Genomic DNA, 7,842 nt, shown 5'->3' on the forward strand with positions numbered 1-7,842 from the left:
TTAGAGGTAAATTTTCCTCATGGTTACATCCTCCAGAAAATTACTTCCTCACAATGCCAGAAACATTATGGAAATTTCCAAATGGAAGATTTAGGTCTCATGCAGTATAAAATACTAAAGCCCTGGATGAATGTAAGCAGACATTTCAAAATGAATTTTGACCATTTAGACTCACATTATGTGAGAAGTACAAGTGTCACAGGAGAGCAGGGAGATGAAGCTCCAAGCCTTCGTTCTTGTGTCCCAACAAAAGAAAATTCAAAGTCAGACACCAAAAGCCATTCAAGAGAATTTTATTATAAGTGAAATCAAAGTGAGGCCCAATTAAAGAGCACTCTCAGGAGAGAGAGTGGGTCATCTTCCAACAGAGAACAACAAAGGAAACGGTGCTGTTTTCAAATTCATTACTCTTTAATATTTGCCTGAAGAACTGGGCCCCACCTTCTGCATTCTTTGCCAATCAGGTATCCAACTCCTCCTTCACATCAGGCAGAGGAAGTTTTTTACCTTAATTGGTCCTTTGCAGAACTGTCATGGTGACCATCCAATTCAGGGAGGCTTCATCCACAAGTTAATCCTTTGTTAACGTGGGCACTTGAGTCAATGGCAGATCAGCATGCTTGCATTAGCAAAGAAACCTCCCTTCTGAAATATAAGGAAACTCTTAGGCCATAACTCCTAGCCTTATCCTGACCTCAGCGAACCCTGTCAAAAGTTAGTCCCATTAATCTTTCTGACTTGATGTGTTTCCCATTTGTTTCTATTTGCTTATTCTCAAGGTTTGTGTGCCTGATGTTTTTCTACAAGTTATTTGCTACAAGTTATTTGCTCATCTTCTTTGGAAGTAGTTTAAAGAAGACTCTAAAGACAACTAAAAAACAAACAAACAAATAGTGACCTCACCAATCATTTCTCTGCTTATTTACTAACTACTACCTAACAGAAGGAAGAGGACCCTCTCAGTTCTTGGAGCCTGAGTCCACTGAAACATATCATAAAAGGCCCAGCCCCAGCTGAACTATGGTTTAAACCATGGGAAGGTAGGGAGCCCTGCAGCATCATGGAAATAAGCCACAGCTATGTCAGCACAGGTCTCCAGAACCATTCTTCTCACACAGCTGGCAAAATGTGCATTGATTCCCACACTTGCAACAAAGCAGATAGTGTCCTCTTAGGGAATTTAAAAAACAAAAAAAAAACTCTTATACTGACTTTTCTGTGGAGTATTCTTTTTTTTTTATTTAATTGCTATCTAATTCACATACCATAACATTCACTGTTTAAAAGTGTATGATTCAGTGTACTTAAAATGTTCTCAAAGTTGTGCTGCCATCACTTCTAATTCCAGAATATCTTCATTATCTCAAAAAGAAACACCATACACCTTAGCAGTCACTTCCCCAACTCCGGACAACTGCTAATCTGCTTTCTGTCTCTGCATCTTTGCTGATTCTGGACATTTGGCCACACACACACACACAGAGAAAGGCTGAAATCTACAGGTCATCTGCTGAAATGCAGAAACCTGATAATTCATTCCGTCATACTGCTTACCAACAAAAAATAAGGTATCATCTAAAATTAAAACTCTTTGCTATGCTTCCCAGTAGCTTATTTGATTTGGATACTCCCCAAAGGAAACATTAAGAAACAAATAATAACCACGTACACACACACACACAAAAAAAAAAAAAGTGAAACATTTTGCTGAGTATTTTTAGAGTACTGACTCCATAGTGACCATGGAAGTTAATGAGTAAAGGAATTTGTTTCTGTTTACAGTCCTCTATCAGTATTCTCAGAGGATTGATTTGAGGACCCTTCCCCACTCGGGGGGGAAGAAACCAAATCTTCTGAATGTTTTAAATAACCTGCTTAAAATGGGGTGGTGTTTGTGAAGCAAATATGCCATCAGAATTAGAACTATAAACTCTTTAAAAAAAGAATAGACAGGTAAGTAATAGGGTCTATGGAGAAAGTGAAGGCCAGTTTGGGTCCAGGAAGTTGGAGACTGCCCTTGGGAGACTGAAATGTTAATACCTCCAGAGCCCTTCCTCCACCAAGATAACCTGCTCCTGATGCAACCTGTTGCTAAGGTAACCTGTCCTAGGAATTGTCCCTCCCTATAGGGAATTGTAAAAGTTATTAATGCCTCCTGGGCTATTCCTGGCTGGATCACTCTATTTGGCCCTCCCCCCACCATCTGCTTCTCACCTTTTGGCACCCCACCGGCATCTCCTGGACCTAGTCACAGTCACGGTATGTAGGAAGGAAAGAGATAAGGAGAAAGAAAGCAGGAGAACAAAGAAAATCTAAAATGTATGAAAGGGGCACAACACTCTCACTTCTTGGGATACCAGGATACCAGCTATGGCCCCCTTCTCCCTCCTCTCTATTACCACCTTTTAAATAAAATCTGCTTTATATGCTTGTCTCAGCGTGCTTCTCTGGTGTTATACTTCAACATTTGAGGAAGCAGAACTCATCACTGAGAGCCCGCGGTATCATTTGCATATAACCTACACACATCTTCCATATATTTTAAATCATCTCTAAATTATTTATAATACCTGATGCAATGGAAATGTTAGGTAAACAGTTGTCATGTTATATTGCTCAAGGAATAATGACAAGAAAAAAATCAGCATATTCAATACCCACACGATTTTTTAAAAATATTTTTGATCTGCATTTGGTTAAATCCAAAGAAATAGAATCTGCATATACAAAGGATCAACTTCAAGTTTTTTCCTGACCCTGCTAAATTAATATTATAAAAAGATTGAAAGATGTCCATCTGAAGGGAACATAACTGTTGACCTTCCCAGAGTACCCAGAGGTTCAGCTCCAACCCCAGCAAAGAATTAACCTAGAAAAGCCCTTTTCTTGCCCTTTCCATGGTTAAGATTTATTCAAAACTTGAGGATAAGGCTAAAGAGTGGTGGCATTCTTTGAGTGTCATCTGGGGACATAGCTAGCAGACCTGCCCAGGATTATTGATAAACCCAGCCTGATTCCCTCTTAAGATTGGAAGCCATCTCATCACAAAGGCATGAAAAGTTAATTTCTGCTTTACTATAAATTACTGTGATTTCTAAACTTGCTTGGAATGCCTGCCGGTGCCTTGAACTCACCCATGCCTAGTTTCCCCCGACCAGATAACAACCCTCTCTGAAACCTTAGTGACACCACATAAATTCTGATGTTGGGATCTAAATTTACTCCCTAAGTGCTGAACTATTTACACCATTAAGCTACTACCTGCCTTTGTATTACACTTGTCAAAATCCTTTTATCTGTAAATTCTCAAGACACTCCCTTTTGCAACTTTTTGTGCTACAAAACTGCATAGCTGGAGTGCTATCTTCTATTCCCATGGTTTGGGGAGAGACAGCCCCAGGTGGTCAGAATTACAAGCTTGCTTTAATTTGATTTAAATTGAAGTTTAACAATTATCTGATTCTTTAAGGGGCTATCTCTTTCTTTGCCTTACTGTTTCCAGTTGATTAGGGCCAGGCTCTGCAAAGTTACTCCTTAACTTGTGGAAGACTGATAAATTGCAAGTATTTTCCTTTGGGCTCTGTAGAGATTTCTGTCCAATAGGAAAGGTAACACCTGAGGTTATAGTTTATTGTCCTGTACGATGCTGATTAGTTTGTGAATAATTTAGCAAATCTCTTCCAAGATATTCTTTCGTTGATTATCTCTATCTCTCAGATACTTCTTTCAACCAGCTTTACCATCCTGCTTGTTCCCTTCCAAACAAGTTATATTAATCTGTGTTACATATTGATTACATACTTATATAAGTCATGTGTTTGATCTTTTCAATATAATACTTGGATGATTTGGCCTAAGCACAGCCAGTGGGTGGAGACATCCCTTGCTGTTGGGGCCATTTTGTCCATTAGATCCCATAAATTCAAGCTTTTCAGCAGCTTACAAAGATATATGTGACAGCTCCCTCAAATTCAGAGCCTCCGAAGTATTAAAAATAAAATGCAAATATATTTGTTTGTTTTTGAGCTTATATTACAGACATCTTTTATTCTAATATCTAAATATTTTTAATGGCTGCATAGAATTTTATTGTAAGACCATGCCATAATTGCTTTAACAATTTTATGTTGTAAACACTGAGTTTCTCTCCATTGTTTGTATTATAAATGGTTCCTAAGTGATAAAATGCAAATTTAAAAATTTTTAAATTCTTTTTAAAAACTATAAAAACAATATTTTTAATACTTATTTTTTTTTAGTTGTAGTTGGACACAATGCCTTTATTTTATTTATTTTTTATATGGTGCTGAGGATTGAACCCAGGGTCTCGCACGTGCTAGGTGAGCACTCTACCACTGAGCCACAGCCCCTAAAATACAGTATTTTAGGTATCTACAAAGTATAACTTTTCAACCATCACTCAGTTTAATACAGTTATATAAAAATTATTTTTAATATGGAATATTTTCAGTGATCACAACTTTTTTGTTTTTGCAGTCCTGGGAGTTGAACCCAGGGCCTCGTATAAGACAGGCAAATGCTACACCTCTGGGCTATACCTCCAGCCCAGATATAACTTGTGATTTTGCAAATCTTTCAGAATGAAAGGTAAAGGCATGTTCTGTGTGTCATTGTATGAACTGTAAAATAGAAATAAAAGTAGTATATTCTTGGGGACATTTTCTTCAGGGGGACCAGTTGTTCCCACCTGTCCTATTTCTGAGATGAGATTGATTCAGGACTATAGAAATCCAGGTCCACCTGACAGGTCCACCTTTGATTCCTAGGATCTGGTGTAGGAAATTGGGCACCATTCATACTCTCCTCTGAGTATTTCTGTCACCAAGACACTATGCCATCTTCATGTGATTCCTTGCCTGTGCCTCAGGGACACTTGGGTCTTGAAGATAACCAGTTTTATCTCTGGGCATCAAAAGAGTCGTCTTCCCTCATACACAACCCACAGACTTAATTATCCTGGTGAAAACTGGTTTGGGTTACATTGAATCCTTGCTACGGCTATGAGAACCGGGCCTAAAGAAATAATTTTGAGTTAAAAGCTTGCTCATTCTGACTTTGAGCTGTCTCCTGAGAAGTCCCTTCACCATTTAGCAGCATTGGTGATCCCAAGAGGCAGGGAAGATGCCTCAGTGGGGATTCATATCTTCATATCTACAAGGTCACAGGTTAGTTCTTAGAAGATCCTGGTCTTAATTTTTGATCATCTAGAAATATCTATGTTGGTTAGCTATGGAAATCAAGTGAAGTATAAAGCAGCATTACCTGTTTCAAGGACAAAAATTCTGAACCATGCCAAAAGTACTCTTATAGCTGTGGGATGAGATAGGAAGTCTTCTTCCTGTCCTGGCTGCTCAGAAAACAGGCCCAGCATAGCATTGTTTACAAAGCCAAATTCCATTTGATTCAAGATATGAGAAAAGCACAAATATGCAAACCCCAGGTCTTGGGGCATTTGCTAAGAAGGACCCATACTCCTCTGTGGGCCTCAGAACCCTGAGATCTGAGTTCTGACTGCAATTCAAGTTCTATGAGAAACTTGGGGGCCCATTACCCGTTCATTTGCTCCTTGGTTTCCGCATCTGTAAAATCAGAGTGACCATTAGTACAAGGATCAAGCCAGGATTAAATGAGATAACACATAAAGCATCCAGGCAAATATTTGGTAAATATTTGCCTGTGAATATTTACTTTAAGACTCACAAAATTGCAAAGTAAATAATTATTTGGGGCTGGGGATGTGACTCAGTGGTAGAGTACTTGCCTAGCATGTGGGAGGCCCTGGATTCAATTATTTTACCTGTCATAAGACACAGTCCAAAAAATCTAGGTCAAAAAAATCCTGTGGTTTGATGATTAATGAAGGTCTTTTATCTATGGACATGTTAACTCACTCCACATCTTATCAACACAGTAAAATGTTTCCAGACCCCACCTGAAATTGGAAAAATATTACTGCTTGCAAAACACGTTTAAATACAAACAATGATTAGGTTTGATTTTTTTTTTTAAGTCATGGGGACTAAGGGCGCCTTAGGTTTGATTTTTTAAGTCATGGGGGAAAGCTATAGAGAAAGGCGACAAACCAGTCAAAAGGGGTAGAAAGAAAGTGCTGCACCGAAGATTGCAAATTGCAACAACTGATCATTCTGGAGGTTGTTTAAGTGTTTACCCAAAATTTAAATAAAATGTGACCAAATTTTTTTAAAAAGTGTAAAGCAGAAAGGGTGCGCTTTGAGATCAGTAACCACGGAACAAGAATAAGGCACCCAAAGAAGGCTTATTGGGGGGCGCTCCCAGGCGAGGGTCACTGGTCCGTGAAAGGGTGAGGGCCGGGAAAGTCACCAGCAGGAAAGGCAAGAACATGCTAATAAGGCAAGCTGCGGGTAGGAGGGCCGAGGCCATCTAAATTGCAGCTATGACAACAGGTTGGCTGAGCAGAGTTTGGGGGCATCCTGTCTGTCACGGGTTGGTCAGGGCTGATGTGAGTTGACAGGGCAATTGCTTCAGCCAGCGGGAACCTTGGTGGTTGGGGTCCGTTGCCATGTCAGCTTTTAATTGGCCATTTCGGGTCTCCTCAGCCAGGTGCAAAGTCCTCCGGCCACCGTTGCCATGAAAGGGGAGGGGGCAGGGAAGGCTGCCAACCCAACAGAAAGGATTGAAATCCTTCTTTCTCCAAACCAGTGGCCTCAGAAAACAAAAATGACATTGTTGGGGCGGGGGGAGAGTAAACATTTTATTTTTGCAGATTGCCGCATTAAGACTGATGGATTTATTCCTGCTAACTATTTTTACAGAAGACAGCTGTCCATCAGGACTGTCCCAACTGGTGAGCACCCTCTCACATTTTAATTCTTTCCTCTATTGTTGAATCCTTCCTGCACAAAGAAGAATGCAAAGACCTGCACTTCCCAGCCTCCTCTACCCAAAGGGTGCACAAATGTGTCTTAGAATCCTAGTCCAAGGCACTGAGTAACTTGGATTTAGAAATAAACTCCTCTGTGCAGGAGGTGGTCCGATCAGGCAGCAGTGTGGTTCAACCTGGTTCAAGGACATGGCAGAGCACAGGCTAATGAGGGCAGCCTCAGCTTCCAGACAGGACAGTTCTGCCACTGATTTGTGAGTTAATAATCCTTATGCTAATTAATCCCTTTTTGATTAATGTCCAGCACCTGGCCTGTAGTAAGTGCTTAATCAATTCTAATGACTTGAATTTGCTTGAGAAAAACCAGTGGCTCTTCTTTGAGGTAAGATTTTCTTACTAACTGGGAAGCCAGGAGCTGTGTTCTTTAAATCTTTGATTGCTAGAACCTAGAAAGTGCTTGACACATAGTGGTTCCCAGTGAATGTTGAGGACAGAGCGGAGGGACCAGGTATGCGAGCCCAGCCTTACACCTGGGCTGGGTATTATAATCCCCTCTGTACCTTTTAGTCTCTCTTAGGTTTCGTTCTAAAGAGGTACGTCATCCTTGCCTGCAATGGTACAAGTTTCTCTCCCAGGACTACCACCAGACTCAGACAAGAGTCTTCTTTAGAAGATCATGTTCCAGAGAGCTTCCAATCACTCCTGCAAGGTAGGCGGGCCTGCGACCCACCGGCAGAAGAGGAGCAGCGGCCTGCTGAGAGGCAGAGCCACCCCCTCCCCCTGCGCCGGCAAGGTAGAGGGAACTGTGACCACCCACAGAGCAGGCCCAGCGGCCTGCTGAGGGGCAGAGCCGCCCCCCACCCCCCGCACCTGCCAGGTAGGCGGAACTGTGACCACCGACAGAAAAGGCCCAGTGGCCCGCGGAGGAGCAGAGCTTCCAATCACTCCTGCAAGGTAGG

General features: G+C 41.2%; 1 long non-coding RNA gene across 1 annotated transcript; it reads right to left on the minus strand.

Annotated features, from left to right (window-relative positions):
* Nucleotides 1-277: 277 nt before the first annotated feature.
* On the minus strand, nucleotides 278-5,608 carry LOC125612949. Its single transcript, XR_007343430.1, has 2 exons — nucleotides 5,284-5,608; nucleotides 278-645 (listed from the first exon to the last, which is right to left on the minus strand). It is a non-coding gene; the product is annotated as an uncharacterized LOC125612949 (long non-coding RNA).
* Between the last annotated feature and the right edge of the window lie 2,234 nt (nucleotides 5,609-7,842).

Source organism: Marmota marmota, unplaced genomic scaffold (genome assembly GCF_001458135.2).
Source record: "Marmota marmota marmota unplaced genomic scaffold, marMar, whole genome shotgun sequence".
In the NCBI taxonomy this organism is placed as follows: Eukaryota; Metazoa; Chordata; class Mammalia; order Rodentia; family Sciuridae; genus Marmota; species Marmota marmota.